This window comes from Mus musculus, chromosome 12 (genome assembly GCF_000001635.26).
Source record: "Mus musculus strain C57BL/6J chromosome 12, GRCm38.p6 C57BL/6J".
NCBI lineage: Eukaryota > Metazoa > Chordata > Mammalia > Rodentia > Muridae > Mus > Mus musculus.
This window is the reverse complement of record NC_000078.6, coordinates 43,948,510-43,974,000: the sequence shown is the minus strand read 5'-3', so window position 1 is coordinate 43,974,000 and position 25,491 is coordinate 43,948,510. Positions and strand designations below refer to the sequence as shown.

Sequence of the window (25,491 nt, the reverse complement as noted above, 5' to 3'; positions counted from 1 at the left end):
TTCTTTTTTTTCCATTTTTTATTAGGTATTTAGCTCATTTACATTTCCAATGCTATACTAAAAGTCCCCCATACCCACCCACCCCCACTCCCCTACCCACCCACTCCCCCTTTTTGGCCCTGGCGTTCCCCTGTACTGGGGCATACAAAGTTTACGTGTCCAATGGGCCTCTCTTTCCAGTGATGGCCGATTAGGCCATCTTTTGTTACATATGCAGCTAGAGTAAAGAGATCCGGGGTACTGGTTAGTTCATAATGTTGTTCCACCTATAGGGTTGCAGATCCCTTTAGCTCCTTGGGTTCTTTCTCTAGCTCCTCCATTGGGAGCCCTGTGATCCATCCATTAGCTGACTGTGAGCATCCACTTCTGTGTTTGCTAGGCCCCGGCATAGTCTCACAAGAGACAGCTATCTATATCTGGGTCCTTTCAGCAAAATCTTGCTAGGGTATGCAATGGTGTCAGCGTTTGGATGCTGATTATGGGGTGGATCCCTGGATATGGCAGTCTCTACATGGTCCATCCTTTCATCTCAGCTCCAAACTTTGTCTCTGTAACTCCTTCCATGGGTGTTTTGTTCCCAATTCTAAGGAGGGGCATAGTGTCGACACTTCAGTCTTCATTCTTCTTGAGTTTCATGTGTTTAGCAAATTGTACCTTATATCTTGGGAATCCTAGGTTTGGGGCTAATATCCACTTATCAGTGAGTACATATTGTGTGAGTTCCTTTGTGAATGTGTTACCTCACTCAGGATGATGCCCTCCAGGTCCATCCATTTGGCTAGGAATTTCATAAATTCATTCTTTTTAATAGCTGAGTAGTACTCCATTGTGTAGATGTACCACATTTTCTGTATCCATTCCTCTGTTGAGGGGCATCTGGGCTCTTTCCAGCTTCTGGCTATTATAAATAAGGCTGCTATGAACATAGTGGAGCATGTGTCCTTCATACCAGTTGGGGCATCTTCTGGATAAATGCCCAGGAGAGGTATTGCTGGATCCTCCGGTAGTACTATGTCCAATTTTCTGAGGAACCGCCAGACTGATTTCCAGAGTGGTTGTACAAGCCTGCAATCCCACCAACAATGGAGGAGTGTTCCTCTTTCTCCACATCCATACCAGCATCTGCTGTCACCTGAATTTTTGATCTTAGCCATTCTGACTGGTGTGAGGTGGAATCTCAGGGTTGTTTTGATTTGCATTTCCCTGATGATTAAGGATGTTGAACATTTTTTCAGGTGCTTCTCTGCCATTCGGTATTCCTCAGGTGAGAATTCTTTGTTCAGTTCTGAGCCCCATTTTTTAATGGGGTTGTTCGATTTTCTGAAGTCCACCTTCTTGAGTTCTTTATATATGTTGGATATTAGCCCCCTATCTGATTTAGGATAGGTAAAGATCCTTTCCCAATCTGTTGGTGGTCTTTTTGTCTTGTTGACGGTGTCTTTTGCCTTGCAGAAACTTTGGAGTTTCATTAGGTCCCATTTGTCAATTCTCGATCTTACAGCACATGCCATTGCTGTTCTGTTCAGGATTTTTTCCCCTGTGCCCATATCTTCAAGGCTTTTCCCCACTTTCTCCTCTATAAGTTTCAGTGTCTCTGGTTTTATGTGAAGTTCTTTGATCCACTTAGATTTGACCTTAGTACAAGGAGATAAGTATGGATCGATTCGCATTCTTCTACATGATAACAACCAGTTGTGCCAGCACCAATTGTTGAAAATGCTGTCTTTCTTCCACTGGATGGTTTTAGCTCCCTTGTCGAAGATCAAGTGACCATAGGTGTGTGGGTTCATTTCTGGGTCTTCAATTCTATTCCATTGGTCTACTTGTCTGTTTCTATACCAGTACCATGCAGTTTTTATCACAACTGCTCTGTAGTAAAGCTTTAGGTCAGGCATGGTGATTCCACCAGAGGTTCTTTTATCCTTGAGAAGACTTTTTGCTATCCTAGGTTTTTTGTTATTCCAGATGAATTTGCAAATTGCTCCTTCTAATTCGTTGAAGAATTGAGTTGGAATTTTGATGGGGATTGCATTGAATCTGTAGATTGCTTTTGGCAAGATAGCCATTTTTACAATGTTGATCCTGCCAATCCATGAGCATGGGAGATCTTTCCATCTTCTGAGATCTTCTTTAATTTCTATCTTCAGAGATTTGAAGTTTTTATCATACAGATCTTTCACCTCCTTAGTTAGAGTTACGCCAAGATATTTTATACTATTTGTGACTATTGAGAAGGGTGTTGTTTCCCTAATTTCTTTCTCAGCCTGTTTATTCTTTGTATAGAGAAAGGCCATTGACTTGTTTGAGTTTATTTTATATCCAGCTACTTCACCGAAGCTGCTTATCAGGTTTAGGAGATCTCTGGTGGAATTTTTAGGGTCACTTATATATACTATCATATCATCTGCAAAAAGTGATATTTTGACTTCCTCTTTCCAATTTGTATCCCCTTGATCTTCTTTTGTTGTCGCATTGCTCTGGCTAATACTTCAAGTACTATGTTGAAAAGATAGGGAGAAAGTGGGCAGCCTTGTCTAGTCCCTGATTTTAGTGGGATTGCTTCCAGCTTCTCTCCATTTACTTTGATGTTGGCTACTGGTTTGCTGTAGATTGCTTTTATCATGTTTAGGTATGGGCCTTGAATTCCTGATCTTTCCAAAACTTTTATCATGAATGGGTGTTGAATCTTGTCAAATGGTTTTTCTGCATCTAACGAGATGATCATGTGGTTTTTGTCTTTGAGTTTGTTCATATAATGGATTACATTGATGGATTTTCGTATATTAAACCATCCCTGCATTCCTGGAATAAAACCTACTTGGTCAGGATGGATGATTGCTTTAATATGTTCTTGGATTCGGTTAGCAAGAATTTTATTGAGGATTTTTGCATCGATATTCATAAGAGAAATTGGTCTGAAGTTCTCTATCTTTGTTGAATCTTTCTGTGGTTTAGGTATCAGAATAATAGTGGCTTCATAAAATGAGTTGGGTAGAGTACCTTCTACTTCTATCTTGTGAAAAAGTTTGTGCAGAACTGGAATTAGATCTTCTTTGAAGGTCTGATAGAACTCTGCACTAAACCCGTCTGGTCCTGGGCTTTTTTTGGCTGGGAGACTATTAATAACTGCTTCTATTTCTTTAGGTGATATGGGACAGTTTAGATGGTCAACTTGATCCTGACTCAACTTTGGTACCTGATATCTGTCCAGAAATTTGTCCATTTCATCCAGGTTTTCCCGTTTTGTTGAGTATAACCTTTTGTAGAAGGATCTGATGGTGTTTTGGATTTCTTCAGGATCTGTTGTTATGTCTCCCTTTTCATTTCTGATTTTGTTAATTAGGATTTTGTCCCTGTGCCCTTTAGTAAGTCTAGCTAAGGGTTTATCTATCTTGTTGATTTTCTCAAAGAACCAACTCCTCGTTTGGTTAATTCTTTGAATAGTTCTTCTTGTTTCCACTTGGTTGATTTCACCCCTGAGTTTGATTATTTCCTGCCGTCTACTCCTCTTGGGTGAATTTGCTTCCTTTTTTTCTAGAGCTTTTAGATGTGTTGTCAAGCTGCTAGTATGTGCTCTCTCCCGTTTCTTCTTGGAGGCACTCAGAGCTATGAGTTTCCCTCTTAGAAATGCTTTCATTGTGTCCCAAAGGTTTGGGTACGTTGTGGCTTCATTTTCATTAAACTCTAAAAAGCCTTTAATTTCTTTCTTTATTCCTTCCTTGACCAAGGTATCATTGAGAAGAGTGTTGTTCAGTTTCCACGTGAAAGTTGGCTTTCCATTATTTATGTTGTTATTGAAGATCAGTCTTAGGCCATGGTGGTCTGATAGGATACATGGGACAATTTCAATATTTTTGTATCTGTTAAGGCCTGTTTTGTGGCCAATTATATGGTCAGTTTTGGAGAAGGTCCCGTGAGGTGCTGAGAAGAAGGTATATCCTTTTGTTTTAGGATAAAATGTTCTGTAGATATCTGTTAGGTCCATTTGCTTCATAACTTCTGTTAGTTTCACTGTGTCCCTGTTTAGTTTCTGTTTCCACGATCTGTCCCTTGATGAAAGTGGTGTGTTGAAGTCTCCCACTATTATTGTGTGAGGTGCAATGTGTGCTTTGAGCTTTATTAAAATGTCTTTAATGAATGTGGCTGCCCTTGCATTTGGAGCGTAGATATTCAGAATTGAGAGTTCCTTCTGGAGGATTTTACCTTTGATGAGTATGAAGTGTCCCTCCTTGTCTTTTTTGAGAACTTTGGGTTGGAAGTCGATTTTATCCGATATTAGAATGGCTACTCCAGCTTGTTTCTTCAGACCATTTGCTTGGAAAATTGTTTTCCAGCCTTTCACTCTGAGGTAGTGTCTGTCTTTTTCCCTGAGATGGGTTTCCTGTAAGCAGCAGAATGTTGGGTCCTGTTTGTGTAGCCAGTCTGTTAGTCTATGTCTTTTTATTGGGGAATTGAGTCCATTGATATTAAGAGATATTAATGAAAAGTAATTGTTGCTTCCTTTTATTTTTGTTGTTAGAGTTGGCATTCTGTTCTTGTGGCTGTCTTCTTTTTGGTTTGTTGAGGGATTACTTTCTTGTTTGTTCTAGGGGGTGATTTCCGTCCTTGTATTGCTTCTTTTCTGCTGGCCAGGAAGCCCTGGGCTGGAGTGGAGCGGAAGGGGCTTTTGTCCTGGGTCAGGCCCGGGCAGTCTGCTTCCCTATGTACCGCAGTCTCAGGTTCCGCGCGATTGGATTGGGGCAGGCGCTGTGTTCCACTCACCAGAGGTCTTAGGATCCCGTGGGGGGTCCTGTGTGGGCCCTTGCGGGTGTTGGGCAAGACTCTGCTGGCAAGGTAGCCCGGGGCTCGAGTCGAGCGGAAGGGACTTGTGCCCCAGATCAGGCCCGGGTAGCCTGCTTCCCTATGTACCGCAGTCTCAGGTTCCGCGAGATTGGATTGGGGCAGGCGCTGTGTTCCACTCATCAGAGGTCTTAGGATCCCGTGGGGAGTCCCGTGTGGGCCCTTGCGGGTGTTGGGCAAGACTCTGCTGGCAAGGTAGCCCGGGGCTCGAGTCGAGCGGAAGGGCCAGCTTATATAATTTATGCATATATGTTTATAGGTTTCTTAGTAGCTTCCTAGAAAGTATCCTAAAAATTACTGTAAGTTAAATCTCACTAAATGTCTCAGATTGTTGCTATATTTGCTTCTTAGAGAAGGGGAGAGAGAAGAAAATACTGTAGCTACAGCTTTTTATATCACCTGGGATGGGGTTGGATCAAGACTAAATTTTTATGTACCACTTTGTAGAGCATAGAATAAATACAAAGTTTGACTTATTTTCTCATCCTGACTGAAATGCAGAGATTCCGAAGACTTTCTGCCTAGGTTCATGGAAAAGGGCAGCCGATAATCACAAAGATTAGAGGACAGTGCTCACCTACGCGCAGATAGTCACTTTGTTCTCATTTTGTCAGCCCTGAATCAGTAAATATATGCAAGTATGTTTTCTTAACAGCATAAAGAATTTTTCATTTTTCAGGTCCACCAAAAATGCCAGACTTATGTGATCTTGGAATGTGTTAAAATGGTGGTCTCTCCCTGAGCAAGAGAGCCCAGTGGTCATGAGTTTTATCAGCCACAAGATGTACCGAATTTTCAAACAAATGGCTTTAAAGAACGTTGGCTTAAAAGCTAACATGAAACCCAAGTTTTCTGTGCTCTTCTCGATGGTGTCTATGGAGCAAGTAATGGAGCTATCATTCATTGGAACACATTTTCTCCATTTAGGTTTTGGACATTATTTTGCCTTATCCAACCACTGCATTGGGAACTGGCCTACAATTTATGAATGGTGCTTTTCATAATGCACTGCCGATTCTGTCTTCACTTACGAAGATATGGAAACTATTCAGAAGAACAAAACAATATATATTTAATAGCCTTTCCATTACAGAAAGCTAATAAAAATTCCAACATGAATAGATTTTACTTTGGAAATTACATTTCCATTTCTCTTGGGAAAAGTAGGTACTTTATTTTTATGTTCCTCTGCAAATGACTGCAAACCCTCCCAACTTCTGCGCCTTCTAGTTGTGCAGCAATTTCATCAACTTTTAGAAAAAGTGCTACTAGATCATTGTCATCAATTATAAACTTTCTTCTATGAACTCCTGACATTGTGTTAGTTACATTTGATCAAGGGGCTGAACCTGCATCTGTTTTTCCAGAAGAAAAGTAAGATTAACCGTAAGAAAAAGTAATCAGCGAAGCACGGCAATCTCATCCTTGCATATCTTATAATCTCTGATCACAGCTGGGATAATAGTTATCTAGCTGCAGATTTAAATAATAAGCTTTAAAAATTTCAAACCAAACAGTGCCATTATGAATTGATGCATGTTCCTCATTTATGGTTTTTTTCCCCCAAAGATTGTTAATAAGTTGAACTTCTTATAAAAGATTGATCTTTAGTATTGGAAACCCCATTCTCTGCTCAAATATTTTTATCTTTCTATTTAACTGACAGGACATAGATGCTTGCAGATTTAACATGAGTAGACATCTCCCTTCAATGCCTTCATCCTATTTAATTTATTTTATTTCTACATCATTTCTGCAATAGAGGATTTTCTTCTGGGATAGCCATTTTTTCCCTATTAAAACCTCTCTCTACGTAATCAAATGGCGATTGTTATAGTTAGTGTTTTTTTTTTATTTTTTTATTTTTTTTATTTTTTTAAATTAGGTATTTAGCTCATTTACATTTCCAATGCTATACCAAAAGTCCCCCATACCCACCCACCCCCACTCCCCTACCCACCCACTCCCCCTTTTTGGCCCTGGCGTTCCCCTGTTCTGGGGCATATAAAGTTTGCGTGTCCAATGGGCCTCTCTTTCCAGTGATGGCCGACTAGGCCATCTTTTGAATAGTTAGTGTTTTGTAATTCTTTCACAACTGCTAGTAAAGTTTCTGTTGGATTAAATACTAATCTAGGCCTATCCTAGAATCATGTTCCCACTCTGGGGCTGCTTCTGTGGGGGAAAAATGACTGGTAGTTCCTCCCTACAGTGAGGGAGTCATGAAAGTAGCTCCTTGTGGTGTGACACGTATGTGAGGGTAATAATTTTCACCTCTGTCAGGACACAGGAGAGCATCAGAGTTTCAAAATGAACAATAAGGATCAAAATTATTACTCTACTGAGAGGATGCTATTATGTGCTTTCAACCTCAGGCTCACTGGGCAGTTTGTCACCTTGTTCCCATGTGTGTTGGTAACAGAGGAACTGGATAGACAGTTAAATTATAAAAGGGATTTTAAAATATATGTTGGTGTTTCTTTGTACTATTATGAGTTCTGTAATTCTGTTTATGAGAAAATTATGCTAGGTTTTTAGTAACAAAATATCTTAGAGTGGGCTAGTGTCTTTTTTCTTTTCTTTTTTTTTCTTTTCTTTTTCTTTCTTTTTTTTTTTTTTTTTGGTTTTTGAGACAGTGTTTCTATGTATAGCTCTGGCTGTCCTGGAACTCACTTTGTAGACCAGGCTGGCCTCCAACTCAGAAATCCTCCTGCCTCTGCCTCCTGAGTGCTGGGATTAAAAGCGTGCACCACCACAACCGGCTAGTGTCATAAATTTAAGCGTCTTCCAGGGCAGTTGAATTTGGTGATGATTGGATTACGTTCCCTTGCTCTTCTATCTTCTATGTTTGCTGACTTCATTGCTTGAAGCCTGAAGACTAGGATAGGGAGCACAATATACTTTTTTTTTTCCATAGTGATACGAAAAGAAAAGTGCTCAGAAGGAGAAAAAGGGTGTGCATGTGTAAAGGAGTTTACTGTGGCTAAAAAAACCAAAAGTTGTCCTAGAAAGAAACTTAAGACGTTATAGTAACTACCACATGAAAGCCAAAACCATGGCTTTTGCCTCTTGAGTGCATGCTTCTGATCACTGTGATTGTCAGGCATCTCTTGATTATGTAGAGGGTGTCATGTGATCACATTCTGCCACCATCATGGCACATCTATTGCAGTTATATGCGGTTGTTCTGAACATCTGTTGTTGTCATCGGACTATTTCTGTCTGATACTCTACCTCTGCTTGGCAATAGAAATGTCAAGAAATTGATTTTTATTGTCTCACTTAGACACATATGCATTTTAGATACAACTTGAGAAAGTTAAACATACAAAGGGTTATATGAACTTAAAAATATTAATTGATGAAAGAAGAGAACTCCATCCAGTTAATCTGAGCAAAGGTGCTTTTCTAGATGTTTATTTATGACAAGTTCTAAAGGAAAATTCACACAGAAAACAACATTTGGGAGTTGTCTATCGCTTTCATTTCTTTCCACCAAACCAACTCTGTGTATCCACTTTACCAGTTTCCATTGGTGGAAAGTGTCACTGGGATTCTGAGATCTACTCCTGGCATTTGTGTCTTCCCATCACACACTTGTTGATCCATATAGTTGTCTTGATCTCAGTATTACTTTCTTCATGAGATATAAGCTAGAGGTACTAGTATCACCTATTGTCAGGTTATAGTGTGACTTTTGAATAAACTGATACATACAGATACTTTTTTAAATAAAAAAGTTCCAAGTGTGCAAAAACACTCGCTGTCGTTATTGCAATGAGTACTAGTATTACAGTATATTTCTGCCTACTAATTCTTTTTGGGAAAAAAAAGAAGATATTTTCTTTAGCTAAGGAAATTTAAACCCTACCAATTTTAAATCATCTTATATGAAAATTCTCTTTTAGTCCTCTAAGCATTTTGCCTGGTAAAATTGGAATGGGTCCTGTGGATCAGAGCAATGAAGAGCTGGGTCAGTGCTCAGTGAACCCCGATAAATTGTTCTTTGATGAGTTGTCATTTCCTATTCTTAAAAGAGGCATTAAGAATTTATAACAATGTTCTAGTTACATTATCATTTGGATGGTGTGTTTATGGTAATTTCTACTGCCAATCCTAATTACCAGAAGTTAAATTCATTAAAAAATAATATTTTTCCAGTCTCTTGTCTGATTCACCTTGCTTCTTAGAGTATATTAATTTCCTTGTGGTACACTTGCCACATTTATGAAATAATTTATTCACCAAGTGGAGTGTATTAGAGGCACTCTGATTTATTCACCAGGATGTTTCCAAGCTCTTCTGGATGTATTGTGAGTGTCCACAAATTTCCCACAGAACCTTAAGTGTGACCTAATCTAACAGATCATATCCTACTAAGTTACTTTCATGTGCTCAGGCTAAGGTGTTTCTCAGTCTGTTTTTTTTCTTTTTCTTCTCTTCTCTTCTCTTCTCTTCTCTTCTCTTCTCTTCTCTTCTCTTCTCTTCTCTTCTCTCCCTCTCTCTCTCCCTTCCTTCCTTCCTTCCTTCCTTCCTTCCTTCCTTCCTTCCTTCCTTCCTTCCTTCCTTCCTTCTTCCCTCCCTCTCTCCCTCCCTCCCTCCCTCCCTCCCTCCCTCCCTTCCTTCCTTTCTTTCTTTCTTTTTGAAGGAGGGGTTCTGGCTTGGAAATTGCATGTGCAACAGATAGGGAGACAGACTATCTTAGAGCCATAGTAAAGTTGTAAACCCTTACTTGTTTTAGTAGGATTAGCATATGGATATTACTAACAAATGTCACTGTGTTGCAGAGAGTTAATGAAACTATTTAGATACTCCTATACTAAAACACACTACAATTATGCCACTTTTCTCAGAGCAATTGTTTCCCATACAAAGTGCCATCAATGACAGTTAGATGGATAGATAGGCTAAAGCTCTAGACTTCAATCAAGAACAGTTATTTCTGTGGTCAGACACTCTTGGCATGAGGCCAGGGTTTGTTACTACAACAGACATGTGAGATGCAGAAAAATTCTTTAAGGCACTCTGTCTTTACAGTGGAAGAAAAAAGAACGTAGATCATTCTGGCTTAGTCTGGAAGCATTCACATTTCAATGCTGTAAACCACATACTTTCTATTCCTGGATGACCTGACAAGAGGCCTTTATCTTATAAGAGTTTTATGATGAGGAAAATTCCTTTTTTACCTCCATTCAAGAAAATAGTGGATCTGCTATTCTTTTGGGTGAGAAAGCTTATAAAAGGGCTTTATGGTTTCTATTGTGAAAACTAAATCTCTATGGGAATTGAAAGCTGGTAGTTTCTCTATATTAAAAGAACCCATTAAAGACTGAATGGGGAGTAGGGAGAGGACTGTAAAAAAAACAAATAGCAAGCTATAGGGTTACATGGTATCACGATTTTGGAGAAATACAGGAAAAAAGTGATTCATGCTGCAGAGAAAAGGTGAGATGACTCCCACAATTTGTTAGTGACCAAAGGATTATATTGATTTTTAAAGTTTTGAAAGCTGGTGAGCCAAAAGCATGATCAGTGGTTATCAACCTGTGCTTCCTGTCCACCACCATAAAAGACCTTTTTAGACTCAAAACCCATTGTGCCCCCTTAGCTGCCACCGTGCCCAGGATGGTAGTGGGCACCTGTGAATGCTGTTTGTGTTCTTCATTATTGGCCTACAGATTTTGAATACATCTTAGATGTAAAGAAAGTGAAATCATTAAATGCCATTCCCACATCTGCGTTTCTCTTTGGATCAAGTTTTAAATGTTTATTTCAGGCTGTCCTTGGAAGACAGGGCTCTAGTCAATCCTGGAGACGCAGGTTAGTCACGATCCATTTTCTAAAAATATTGAGCATAGATCCCAATACTCGTTTCAATCTGAGGGAACATTTTGGGGAGATCTTTCGCCTTTCAAATTTATTTTGTTCAAAGTGTTGAGCTTATGGTGACTATTAGGATGGCAACAAAGTGCTGTACTAAACAATGTGAATCCTGTTCTGTGTTTCAGTAGGAATGAAGACAAAGACGTTGTACAGTGAGCAATAAATTACAACCTTACAGGGTTGTGTTCCACATATATCAGTCACATATACCTTACCTGGAGACTGAGAACCAGCCAATGAGAACTTAGCCAAACATTCTGTCTTCTGAATGTCCATCTGTCCTGTGATCACTGGTAGCTTGGCTGGTGAGTCTTTCTGCCCTGTTCCATCTGACCAGAGAAGCCTGGGCCATGTGGCTTGCTTCCAGGCTTCGAGCATTCACGGTTCCAGCTTTTTGCTGCTGCCAGAGAATCTGGTCAGATTCTCCTCTGGGAACCCTCAGCTTCTCCCATGCTCATTGTGTTCTTTGTTCCTTGAACTCCCAGATTCTCACGACTGGCAGAAAAAAAAAATACCTTTCATTTTGGACCAGGGAATGGTGATTTTTCTCTCAATTACAATGGCGCAACTATTTTTCTTTCCTCTCCATGACGTCTGGCATCTTTTATCAACCTACATTCCAAAATTCCCTGACATAAAGCTCAACTCACAAAGCATTTTATGAAGCATACAGTGTCTCTAACGAAGTGGGACTTTTTTCTGAAATAAAATAATCATGTTCACAAAACTTTGATTTTTTTTTTCTGAACTATTTGTATTTGAGGGAAAAATGTTAGTTTTGAATAGAGGAGAATAAAGCAAATGAGTGATTTTGGACTTTTTCAAAAGCTTTATAAATTAGTAGCTGCTATTTTTGTTTCTTATTTTGGAGCTACTGTGAGGAAATAGAGCCCAGGCTATAATGTGCAACTGCATCGTAGGATCAAGTTCCATGAAAAGACTCAGATCGTCTGTTAAGCAGTCCTCAGAATCACTACAACTGGGGATCTGATGGGCAGCTGCAGCTCCTGCCACAGTGAGCTGGAAAGGTTTAAACGCTTGTATCTTTTGCTGCCACGAACATGCATCTGGTCTGTGGGATAACCTTCTTTTAGCTGTGACTCTACTCATGGCATTTATGTTTTCCATAAACATAATGTTACATTTTTATAAACAAAGAGAATGTTTAAGGCAATCAATGTTTAACTGTTGTTCTTTTCAGATGGCAGCCAGAGCACTGGACTTACAATGACTCAGGCTGTTCTGCAAAGGAGACTAATAGGATATTCTAGAGGATACTTTTAAAGACACAGAACTAAGGATGAACTCTAAGCAATTACCAGCTAGAGATAACCTGGGTATCTATGCCTAATGGCATGCTTCCTCCACTGGAAGTCTTCATTTGCTATTTATTGCCATTAGCATTGAAAGGAAATAAAACTGTAATTCATGTAATATATGTTAAATAGCCCAAAGAGTTGTTTCTGAGCTTTGAAACCTGGGGCTGAGAACATAGCAGAACAGACCAGGACATGCCCGGGCAAGCCCATCGCCTCCCTAGCTCCCACCCCTCTGACCTAAGTTAAATGTTACAGGCTGCTGATGTTTAAATGGACCAATCATGTGAAACCGCGCCAATTCCTCCCCCAGCCCCACTCCTTTTCTATAAAACCCCCTAGCTTCCAAGCCTCGTGGTCGAATCCACTGTCTCCTGTTGTGGGAGATACGTTTCGACCCGGAGCTCCGCCATTAAAAAACCTCTTGTTGTTACATCAAGGTGTTGTGTTCTATTCGCGATTCTTGGGTGCACGCCGAATCGGGAGCTGAGTGGGGGTTTCCCCACTGAGTTCTTTCATTTGGAGGCCCCAGCGAGATCTGCGTGACACCCAGGAACCCCGAAGGACCCCTTGGAGGTGCGTTTGTTTGTGTGAGTCTTGTTATGTTGTCTGTTGTCTAAGTGTCTAAGTGTGGCACTGCTGAATTTGTGTCTTAGTTTTTCAGTTCTGAGATTGTGGGTTTGAGCCCCACCTGTGTTACCAGTTCTGGTATTCTGTATTCTGGCAGCTGCCACTGCGGACCATAAGGACCCTAGTGGCTGTGGGAAGACGACGGTCTATTTCCCCACAGGCTGCACCCTTGGAAGACATTCCGAGGGAGACCCTGGAGTGCCCGGGGTATGGAACAGTCAGGAGGACCTGGCTGTTGCCTGGCAGAGTGAAGAAGAGTGAGTGCTCTTCCTGCCAGAGGAGTGGAGCGGAATCCCACTCCATCAGAGGTAGCGTTTGGCTGGTTGTGTAAGTCCAGACGCAGACGAGTGTGCTTGGATGTCTTAGTGTTTTCCGTCTCTGTCATTGTGTTGTGTTTACTCTTATTCTTCACTATGGGACAGACCGTGTCTACTCCTTTATCTTTGACTAAGGACCATTGGACAGACGTTAGGGCTAGAGGACAAAATTTGTCAGTAAAAGTGAAGAAAAAGCCATGGATGACTTTCTGTTCCTCAGAATGGCCTGTTTTTGGAGTAGGTTGGCCAGCAGAAGGAACTTTTTACTTACCCACCATAAGGGCTGTGAAGGCCATTGTTTTTCAGGAAGGACCAGGGTCGCATCCAGACCAACAATCGTACATCATGGTATGGGAGGACTTGGCACGCTACCCACCCCCGTGGGTTCGCCCATTCCTCCCGCCTCTCCGCCCTGGCACCAAGATTCTAGCCATCCAAGAAAATGGTGAGAAAGAGAAACCAAAACCACCGCTCGGGAGAGATGATGATCGCAGCACACCAGTGACGAAACCCCCCAAGATCTATTCAGAGATTGAAGAACCCCCTGAGTGGCCCGATACCCCTCAACCCCCACCTTATGCTCCCCAGCCCCAACCTTCAGCTCCCTCGGGACCCCTGCCTCAGGCCCCGGCCGGAGGAGGGGGTCCCTCCACAGGAACAAGGAGCCGGCGAGGAGTCACCCCTGAGGGGCCTGCGGATTCAACTGTGGCGCTCCCCCTCAGGGCTATTGGGGCTCCCCCTGCCGATCCAAATAGTCTACAGCCCCTACAGTATTGGCCTTTTTCCTCTTCTGACCTTTACAACTGGAAAGCTCATCACCCCCCTTTTTCAGAAAACCCTGCAGGACTCACTGGGTTGGTTGAATCATTAATGTATTCACACCAGCCGACCTGGGATGACTGCCAGCAGCTTCTGCAGACTCTATTCACAACCGAGGAGAGAGAGAGGATTCTCCTCGAGGCTCGGAAAAATGTCCGAGACGAGGCTGGGCGCCCTGTCCAAACTCCAGCTGAGATAGATGAAGGATTTCCGCTAACCCGGCCCCGATGGGATTATAATACGGCATCAGGTAGGGAACGACTGTCCAATTATCGCCGGGTCCTAGTGGCGGGTCTCAGAGGTGCTGCCCGGCAGCCCACGAATCTGGCCAAGGTAAGAGAGGTTATGCAGGGAGCGACTGAGCCCCCCTCAGTCTTCCTTGAAAGGCTCATGGAGGCTTATAGGAGATATACCCCATTCGACCCCACGTCTGAGGGTCAAAGGGCCTCAGTAATTATGGCCTTCATTGGCCAGTCAGCTCCTGACATTAGGAAGAAGTTACAGCGAATTGAGGGCTTGCAGGATTACACCATAAGGGATGTAGTTAGAGAGGCAGAGAAAGTGTATCATAGGAGAGAAACAGAAGATGAAAAGTTAGAGAGAGAGAAAAGAGAAAAAAGAGAAGAGGAGGATAGGAGAGACAGGAGGCAAAAAAAGGTTTTGACTAGGATCCTGGCCGCAGTAGGAGAAAGAGATAATAGAAGAAGAGGTAGACAGTCAGGGAACCTGGGAGACAAAAGGCAGCAGGGACCAAGGAGACCCAGAGAAGGCGGGCAGCGCCTGGAGAGGAACCAATGCGCGTATTGCAAGGAAATGGGCCACTGGAAGAGCGACTGTCCGAAAAAAAAACAAGAGGTAAAGGTGCTTTCTCTTGGAGAAGATGAAGACTAGGGGGAATGGGGCTCGGCCCCCCTCCCCGAGCCTAGGGTAACTTTAGAAGTGGAGGGGACCCCTGTGGACTTTCTAGTTGACACGGGAGCCGAATTTTCAGTACTCAAAACACCTCTAGGAAAAGTAAAGAAAAATGAAAAAACCTTGGTGATCGGGGCCACGGGACAAAAATCGTATCCATGGACCACATCCCGAGTAGTAGACATAGGGCAAAATCGAGTAACTCATTCGTTTCTAGTCATTCCAGAGTGTCCTATGCCTTTATTAGAGAGAGACTTACTAACCAAGTTAAAAGCACAAATAACTTTCACCTCTCATCGACCGGAGGTTTTCTGGGGAATAAAAGCGCCCCAGACTCTAGAGCTGTCTTTACAACTAGGGGAGGAATATCGACTTTACCAAAATAAAGTAAAGCCCCCTGAGGGATTACAGGACTGGTTGAATCGATACCCCCAGGCGTGGGCAGAGACGGGAGGAGTGGGGATGGCAAAACTGGTCCCCCCCGTGGTGATTGAACTTAAGTCCGGGGCCACCCCTATAGGGGTCCGACAATATCCCATGAGCAGAGAAGCTCAAGAGGGTATACGCCCCCAAATTAACAAACTGCTCCAACAAGGGATTTTGGTCCCATGCAAATCCCCTTGGAACACTCCTCTACTTCCAGTAAAAAAACCAGGGACCAGGGACTTCCGTCCAGTACAGGACCTTAGAGAAGTCAACAAGAGAGTTCAGGACATACACCCCACGGTGCCAAATCCTTATAACCTCCTCAGCACCTTGCCACCTGGTCGGACATGGTACACAGTCCTGGATCTCAAAGATGCTTTTTTCTGTTTGAGGTTACACCCCAACAGCCAGCCCTTGTTCGCTTTCGAATGGCGAGACTCCGAGAGTGGATAAGCCGGACAGCTCACATGGACGAGGCTGCCTCAGGGATTCAAGAACTCGCCCACTTTGTTCGATGAAGCCCTACACCGAGATCTTGCTCTTTTCCGAGCCAATAACCCACAGGTGACTCTTCTGCAATATGTAGATGATCTGCTCCTAGCTGCAGAAACACGCGAGGACTGTGAAATTGGGACCCAAAACCTCCTGGGCGAGTTAGGTAAGCTGGGGTATTGGGCCTCTGCTAAAAAGGCTCAGTTATGCCAGATAGAAGTGACCTACCTAGGATATGTCTTGAGAGATGGACAACGGTGGCTCACAGAAGCCAGAAAACAAGCTGTTATGCAGATCCCGGCCCCAACCACTGCTCGCCAGGTAAGAGAGTTCCTGGGGACCGCCGGGTTTTGCAGACTCTGGATTCCCGGATTTGCCACACTGGCAGCTCCCTTATATCCACTAACCAAAGAGAAAGGGGAATTCACCTGGACCAGAGAACATCAGCTAGCCTTTGAAACTCTCAAAAAGGCACTGCTGCAGGCTCCGGCATTGGCCCTGCCAGATTTAAACAAACCTTTCACCCTATACATTGATAAAAGAAATGGAGTGGCAAGGGGAGTCCTTACCCAGGTTTTGGGACCATGGAAGCGCCCGGTAGCCTACTTATCAAAGAAACTGGACACTGTGGCCAGTGGATGGCCCTCCTGCCTGCGAGCGATAGCAGCCACGGCTGTGCTAGTAAAAGATGCTGACAAACTGACTATGGGCCAGAATGTTACTATAGTGGCCCCACACTCTCTTGAGAGCATCATCAGGCAACCACCGGACCGCTGGATGACCAACGCCCGAATGACGCACTACCAGAGCCTATTGCTGACAGAGCGAGTAAGTTTTGCACCCCCAGCCATTCTCAACCCCGCCTCCTTACTACCTGAGGCTGACGAGGCCCCTGCACATAAGTGTGAAGAAATACTGGCAGAAGAGACTGGAATCCGGCCAGACCTCACAGACCAACCTTGGCCAGGGGCGATGACTTGGTTCACGGACGGAAGCAGCTTTGTGGTAGAAGGTAAGCGGAAGGCTGGGGCGGCAGTAGTGGATGGAAAGGCTGTCATATGGGCCAGCAGTCTGCCGGAGGGTACATCAGCTCAAAAAGCGGAACTAATCGCATTAATTCAAGCCTTAAGGCTGGCAGAAGGAAGGGCTCTTAATGTCTATACCGACGGCCGGTACGCTTTTGCCACGGCTCATGTACACGGAGCAATATACCGACACCGTGGACTGCTGACGTCTGCCGGCAAAGATATCAAAAATAAAGAAGAAATTCTCAGCTTATTAGAAGCTGTTCATTTGCCCCGTAGGGTGGCAATTATCCATTGCCCAGGACACCAGAAGGGAACTGGGCCCGTTGAAAAGGGAAATCAAATGGCAGACCAAGAAGCTAAAAAAGCAGCCCAAGGGCCAATGACTCTGGTGGTGAGAACCCAACAGCCCGCTGCTGAGGAAATAAATAAAAGAACCCTCACAGAAGAAGAGGGGCGAGATTACTTAGCTAACATACACCATCTGACTCATTTAAGAACTAAAAAATTACTAAAATTGGTTAGTAAGTCCCCCTATTACATTCCTGGATTAAAAGGAATTGTGGAAGAGATAGTAAAAAACTGCCGTGCTTGTGCACTTACCAACGCTGGGTCTAGCAGGCTCCAGGAAGGAAAACGACTGCGAGGAGACAGACCTGGAGCCTACTGGGAAACTGACTTCACTGAGGTGAAACCGGCTAGGTATGGAAATAAATATCTCCTAGTTTTTATAGACACCTTTTCAGGATGGGTCGAAGCGTTCCCCACCAAGAAAGAAACGGCTAATGTAGTGGTCAAGAAGATACTTGAAGAAATCCTTCCCCGCTTTGGGATACCTAAGGTAATGGGGTCAGACAACGGACCTGCCTTCGTCTCCCAGGTAAGTCAGGGATTGGCCAGACAACTGGGGACAAATTGAAAATTACATTGTGCATACAGACCCCAGAGTTCAGGACAGGTAGAAAGGATGAACAGAACGCTAAAGGAGACTCTGACTAAAATAGCCTTAGAATCCGGCGGAAGCGATTGGATAGCCGTTCTCCCTTATGCCTTGTTCAGGGTTCGGAATACACCTGGACCCCTTGGCCTAACTCCATTTGAATTAATGTATGGGGCGCCCCCACCCATTTTTATGACCGTAGGGGATAAGAATCGCCCGGATGTATCTTTCTCTCCTTCTTCTAGTCTTTTGGCTCGATTAAAAGCTCTCGAAATAGTAAGAAAAGAGGTCTGGGAACAGCTAAAAGAAACCTATGTTGCTGGTGACACACAGGTGCCGCATCAGTTTGAAGTAGGAGACGCAGTCCTGGTGAGGAGACACCGAGCGGGAAACCTAGAACCGAGGTGGAAGGGACCCTACTTGGTGCTACTGACAACGCCCACCGCGGTCAAAGTGGAAGGAATCCCCACTTGGGTCCACGCATCCCACGTTAAGAGAGCACCCCCTGGAGTCAGCCATGATGAGTGGACTTTGGAGAAGACTACTAATCCTTTTAAGTTGCGCCTGCTTCGTAGGAGCGATCCCAAAAGACTTCAACCCCCACAGTCCTGTTCAACAAACGTGGGAGGTACTCAATGAGGGGGGTAGGGCTGTATGGACAATCGCCGAGGTACACCCTCTGTGGACTTGGTGGCCTGATCTTTTCCCTGACATCTGTAAGTTGGCTATAAGAGCCCCTCCTGGATGGGACTTGGAGGGGTACTCTGACATTCAGAGGGCACCTTTAACACCCCCTCCGTACGTAGAAAAACATTCGAGAGACCCATGGGGTGGTTGCTCTAACCAAAGGGATAAAAGTATGCTTCGAACCCATCCCTTCTATGTCTGCCCCGGGCCCCACCGAAGTCAGTCCCTCAATCCAACGTGTGGAGGTAAGGCTGACTTCTTTTGTAAAGAGCTGGGGTTGCGAGACTTCAGGTACAGCCCGCTGGAAGCCCTCCTCGAGTTGGGACTATATTAGAGTAACAGCCAACTATTCCCTAGCGTCTTATGTACCTGGAGGATTTGACCTAGACGAGTGTACTGACTGGTGCCATCCGCTCCGTGTCACCTTCACTGAACCAGGAAAGAGAGCTCTGGGATGGACAAAAGGGTATACCTGGGGTCTTAGGATTTACAAGGAAAGATATGATGAGGGATTATTGTTCACTATCAGATTAAAAATAGAGACTCCCTACAATCCTTTAGGCCCCCCAACCAAGTTCACACCCCTCACCCATACAATTACTCAGCCTACTCCAGTGATTGCGGACCCCCTTAATATGGCCGCTATCACCCAACCTCCCACTCCTCAGGTACCTCTAACTATTACCCCCGAGATTCCTTCAAGACAGAGGATGTTTAACCTAGTGAGAGGAGCCTTTTATGCCCTTAACAGAACTGATCCAAGCGCTACTGAGGACTGCTGGCTATGCCTGTCCTCGGGTCCGCCTTATTATGAAGGAATCGCCTTCAATGGAGATTTCAACAGAACCAGCAGCCATACTTCCTGCTCTTGGGGTACAGGACAAAAACTGACCCTGACTGAAGTATCCGTGAGGAATCCAGGTCTCTGTATAGGTACCCCACCTTCCACTCACAAACACCTATGCGGACAAATTCAGTCCGTGTCCAGAACGGAAGCTGATTACTATCTTGTACCTTCCCCGGTTGGATGGTGGGCTTGCAATACAAGACTTACTCCCTGTGTATCAACTAAGGTTTTTAATTCATCTCATGATTTTTGTGTCATGATCCAGCTGTTACCCCGTGTATATTATCACCCTGCATCCAGTTTAGAAGAAAGCTATGCGGGCCGGCGGTCAAAAAGAGAACCAATTACTTTAACCCTGGCTGCATTCATGGGAATAGGTATGGCAGTAGGAGTGGGGACGGGAGTGTCAGCTTTGATAGAAGGAAGACAGGGAATTCAGTCTTTGAGGGATGCTGTCAATGAAGACCTAGCGGCAATAGAGAAGTCCATAGACGCTTTAGAAAAATCTTTGACCTCCCTGTCTGAGGTAGTTTTACAGAACAGGAGAGGTCTTGATTTGTTGTTCCTAAAGGAAGGAGGACTGTGTGCTGCCCTTAAAGAAGAGTGCTGCTTCTATGCAGATCATACAGGAATAGTTAGAGACTCTATGCAGAAACTGAGAGAAAGATTAGAGCGAAGGAAACGGGAACGGGATGCTCAACGGGGGTGGTTTGAGTCGTGGTTTGAATCACGACCATCTTAGATAACTTCTTTAATTTCCGCTGTAGCCGGACCAATCCTTATGATATGCTTAGCTTTAGTTTTCGGCCCTTGTATAATAAATAGAGGAATGGCTTTCATCCAGAGTAAAATTGATACAGTAAAACTCATGGTTCTTCAAAGGCAATATCAACCTATAGTTCAGGTAGATGAAGAGTTAAGGGACACCGACCTCTAAAATTCTATGATTAGAATAGTCTAAACAGAAGAAGAGGGGAATGAAAGGAAATAAAACTGTAATTCATGTAATATATGTTAAATAGCCCAAAGAGTTGTTTCTGAGCTTTGAAACCTGGGGCTGAGAACATAGCAGAACAGACCAGGACATGCCCGGGCAAGCCCATCGCCTCCCTAGCTCCCACCCCTCTGACCTAAGTTAAATGTTACAGGCTGCTGATGTTTAAATGGACCAATCATGTGAAACCGCGCCAATTCCTCCCCCAGCCCCACTCCTTTTCTATAAAACCCCCTAGCTTCCAAGCCTCGTGGTCGAATCCACTGTCTCCTGTTGTGGGAGATACGTTTCGACCCGGAGCTCCGCCATTAAAAAACCTCTTGTTGTTACATCAAGGTGTTGTGTTCTATTCGCGATTCTTGGGTGCACGCCGAATCGGGAGCTGAGTGGGGGTTTCCCCACTGAGTTCTTTCAGCATAGGGATGACTAAGGTCCCTGTGAAGCCACATGCTATAATTTTGGCCTGGTCTATTATTTCAGGTTCATCGCAAAATACATTCCCTATTTCTCAACCCAGACCTGTAAAATACCATGCATTAGCTGTATGAGACAACTTGTTGCTTGGATATGCAAATCTGAAAGCCTTAGATTAGTATCCAGACATGAATTTGCACTGCTTAATTCTAATATGAAATTCGGGTAAAAGGAATTCATGGTGGTATAAATTAGAAATGAGTTGGAGTATGCTTGATCTAGACTGACTTAAAGAGGTTACAGGAGCTCTGGGGGAAGACAATGATCTATATTTGTAGTATGAGGAACAGAGTTAAAAATGTTTGTCAAAATTCATCAAGGAATTTCTTACATTGAAAATATAATCTCTTTATAGATCAGATTTTACTACTTCAAGAGTCCATTTGTGCTAATATCTGCTGCTGAGACTTCTCACGTGGCATCTCCAGATATACCCTAAGGACTAAATTCTCATTATTCTTGTTTCTAGGAGATGATTAGTCAAGTTGCAAAGGAGCACTGTGGTCCACATCCTCATTGTCTTTTCTAAAACTCAGAAGTGGGGATGAAGATGATAAGGATAAAGTCTGCTGTTAGAATCCAGGGTCCTTTATAAGAAGCAAAAATAAGAATAATATTTATTCTCTTTGCCACAAAACTTTCAGTGTTTTATTTAACCAGTTCATGCATGCTGTAAGCATTACTGTTAAATTATAGAGTTTTGGCTGACTTTTTCATTCATACATCAATAGCTATCAGGAACATTCATTTCCCTGATGTTAATGGCTGACACTAATAGTTGAGGACACAAGGGCATGAATGAAAGGGTAAACAAGGCATAAAGGTAAAACAATGTTTGTATTAGTTACCTTGTTTATTGTTATAAGATACCTGATAAGAAGCAATCCAGGAGAGAAAAGCTTATTATTGTTTATATCTCGAAAAATGCAGCCCATTGTGATTGGGAGAGCAGGGTTATAGAAGTATGAATTATCTGCAGCCAGAAACAGAAAGAGATGGATGCTAGTGCTCAGACTGCTTTCTCTCTTCTCTTCAGAGTAGTGCCTTAGCCCATGGAATGGTGCCACCTACATTTAATGTGAACCTTTCTTCCTTGGTTAAACCCTTCTGAATACACTCAGAGAGATATGTTTCCATGGTGATTCTGAATCCAAACAAGCTGATGATGGGTAGAAATTAACCATCATAATATGTGTTTTAGATGAGAAAGTCAGGACATTGCATTACTGTCGTATATGAGTGGAGGGTAGAAAGTAGGGACCATATAAACTGTCATCTATGGCTTTGAGACAGATAGCTCTCTACAGTGACTCCGTAGTTAGGCTGTGGGTTCTGAATAGTGAACAAGAAGAGGGTTTGGAGCTGCCATAGAGAAGGTGATAAAGAGGGCAACAGAAGTCTAGAAAGAGACTTGTAGGATATGTGAACCAACAGGCTAGCACCTTACAATTATGCCTTCCAATGCATCTGCAATTATTCATAGGAAATTCAGAGAGTGGAGCATTTGCATAAGAAGCACAACTGGCAATGAGCCGTGTTGAGGCTATTCTGTTAGAAGGCTCAATGCTTTGATCTGTCAGTCTAATCCAATCCTAGCTTCTAATGGTACTTCTAATAAGATTCTGAAAAATCCACTTATGTGACACATAATGTGAGAGACTTTTCCTATGGAAATGCCACACACACCATATATCACATGCCAACACACACATGCACACACACACACATACACACACACACACACACAGACACACACACACACACAGACACACACACTTATTCATTCTAGAATTGAAACTCATAACAGACCAAGGTAATGATCTCACCAAAGTCCAACTTAGTTAACCAATGACTTTTTACTGGGAGTACTTAGAGGTATCAAAGTGAAGAGTGAGGTGTGGCTATAGAAACAGGGGTAACTCAAATGCAACAAGCCAGCCCAACATGGGTGATCTCTCTCAAAAGCTGCATCCTTGGAGCTCTTGCATGACTTCAAGGTAGACTCTACATGTCTGAGACATCTCCTTTCAGTACCTGTGCTGGTTAGAGTCTTCACCCCCAGTAATTGCTTACTGCTTCTATAACTCTGGGGAGAGGACCTATGCATTGTTCAAGTTTCAGCTTTCCTAGGCATCTCCTGAGTCACGTGAACCTTTCTCCAAGGAAGGACTGTTTCATTTTCAATTTGAAGGAAACTGTCATACAACAGCCCATTGCTCTAGATTTACAAACAATGTTAAATAAGATTGGATAGTTGAGCCCATATTTGTGAATTATAAATGATAATTGTATTAAATGTACTTTATGTCAACATGAGGAAATTTACTGTAATGCACTGTATGAGTGGAAACTGAAGATTTGGATGCCAAGGGAATGTTCTCTTGTGGATCTGTTGTGAGTTTTCTTTTTTTTGAAATTGTCTGAATAATCTTCCATGTTTTCTATTATCTTTCTTTATAATGTGTTTGAATCTGTGCTGATTGACTTATTCTTGGTTGTTTTCTTTGCAACTGATAAAAATTCACTATGCATAGGTTTTGATATTAACCATTTAACTTCTTAGTTTGAGGTATTGGGTGCTCACCGTAAAGATTATCTTAACAGAAACAGTTAAGTGGTATTGGCTACTTAAAAGTCATCTCAAATCACTAATTTATTCTCTAGCAAAGCCCCATGATGTAAAAGCTCCATTTTATTGTTGGGAATGTCTCACACTGTGCAATGTGTCAACAAACTGAATTAATTTAGGAGTTCAATAAACAAATTTTTATTATTGCTTGTATATTCTTCATCGTAAATTATTGGTGTAATTAATACACACACATGCTATCTAGATTCATGTTCCAGGGTAACGTTTTAGAGTATATTAGTGTGGCTCCTGAAGTGCTAGAGTGATCACATTTGAGCGCCTTGCTCAATAACTGGGAGTGATGATTGTGATTGCAGATGTTGAATGTAAAGCAAGAGTTCAGAAAATAGACAGACCTCTGTTCCATGAAGAATAAGGAAGTGATAGGAAGGTTGGACTAGTGATGTGAGTTTTGGAGCTTGGCTTTGAGAAAAAAAAATAATGGATTTGAACTGACATCATGATACTAAGCAATTTAGGTGAGTGAGAGTCTGGGCAAAGTTGAGAGAAAAAAAAAATGACCAAGATGTGGGTCATCTGCAGTGGTTTACTACACGTTTTTTTCCTACCAGATGCAACAATCTCTATTATTATGGTTACTGTCTCTTTTTTCTGAGATAATTTTAAACTTCTTTTAGGAATGTTATCACAAGTTTATCTTCATTGTGACCAGATGTGACAAGAGTCCACGCAAATGGAATTGTCTAAAGACATTAGAGTTGTGTAAAGTAGACACACCAGTCAAAAGTGAACTGTGTTAAATGGCAAACAAAACCCAAAACACTTTGCACAAATTACAAAACGAAGAAACAAAAATCTCCACCAAGATTCACTGCTAGTTTATATATCTGTTGAGTGTTCCATCTAGTTTATTAGTTTGTTTCAAATGTAGACTTCTTATAAGCCATTATCTTATGAGCTAGTGCTATTTGGGTTTAATCATTCATTTGTTCTTCTCTTTGAAAGGTAAAAGCCTCATAAAGCATGAGAATTATAAGGACCTGAGAGACTATTGGATCCAACCCTGTGTTTTTGCAAATGACAATGTGGAGGTACAAAGAAATGAAATGATCATCCCATGGTCATGCCACTGGAAAGCAAGAGAAATGCTGGAGTTATGAAATAAGTGCTTGTTTTCTAAAGACTCTCATGGGTGGTCTCAATGACAATATTTGTAAGTTAGTGTTTAGGAAAATGGTATAAATCACACTGTATATTATACATAAGCATTAAGATGCATTGTAAATTGTATGAAGACTTTATGAAATAGAATAAAACATAAGCAAGATTGAAGTTTTGTTTTATAACACATTAGGGAAATTGGAATTAGAGACAAGGACAGAGCATTAAAAATAAAAGAAATTTATATAGTGGCAGATCAAAGTAGATTCTTCATCAGGGAGTGATGTGATTAGTATGTGTTCTAGAAGATTAGTTTGCCTGTTAAACAGATAGTGGCAACAAGCTACTTAAAAATCAAAAAAAGTGATAAGAGGCTTCTGAGATAATCTAGGCTTCAAGCAAAAAGTGCATCATACAGGGATGGTGGGGACAGTGTTGGCTCTGGCTTACCCTTGATTAGAAACTAGATAAGGGAATAATGAAAGAAGATGAAAATAATTTCACTCAGCATTGTTCCTCACAAAGGCTATTTGACTCTGAAAAATTTAAAAGGTACAGCTACCCAATCCTCAACCTTTGTGACTGTGGTTTTGTCCTGAGTGAATCCTGTAAAATGATGTTTATATAGTACTAAATGAGAGAATTCTGAGAGTACATAGGAAAGGAATGGCTTTTTAAAGTAGACTTAGGAATCCCCAAATTTATAAAGGAAATTTTATTCCTTTTTCTTCCTAAGGTTTTGAGTAAGTTAAGCAAAGGTAATAGGTGTTGATGAGATAAATTATGTATACAGTGAAGGTTAGGGCCACATGCCTAGGTTTCTTGATAGATTTGTCTATCCATTTATGAATGGGTTAATATTATAAACACATTCTTTGAAAATCTTTTAATTTCTATTTCATCCTTTATTCTCCTTTCTCATTATCTTCCTTAAATCCTTTGCTATTGCCTGAATTGGTTTAAGAGTCTAGAGTTCAGTAATGATGGTGAATATTTTCATGTAAATGTACTTACATCTTCCTTATTTTAGGAGATATCTATATATCTCAGTCTTCAGTTGGCATGGAGTCCTCAGTGAGGAAGGGTGGGAAAGGAAGTTAATGGTGCCAAACTTCCTACATAAGTGAGAGGAAAATGAAATC

General features: G+C 42.3%; 1 pseudogene; it reads left to right on the top strand.

Annotated features, from left to right (window-relative positions):
• The first annotated feature begins 13,078 nt into the window (after positions 1 to 13,078).
• Positions 13,079 to 18,104, top strand: Gm46349 (annotated as a pseudogene).
• Positions 18,105 to 25,491: the final 7,387 nt, after the last annotated feature.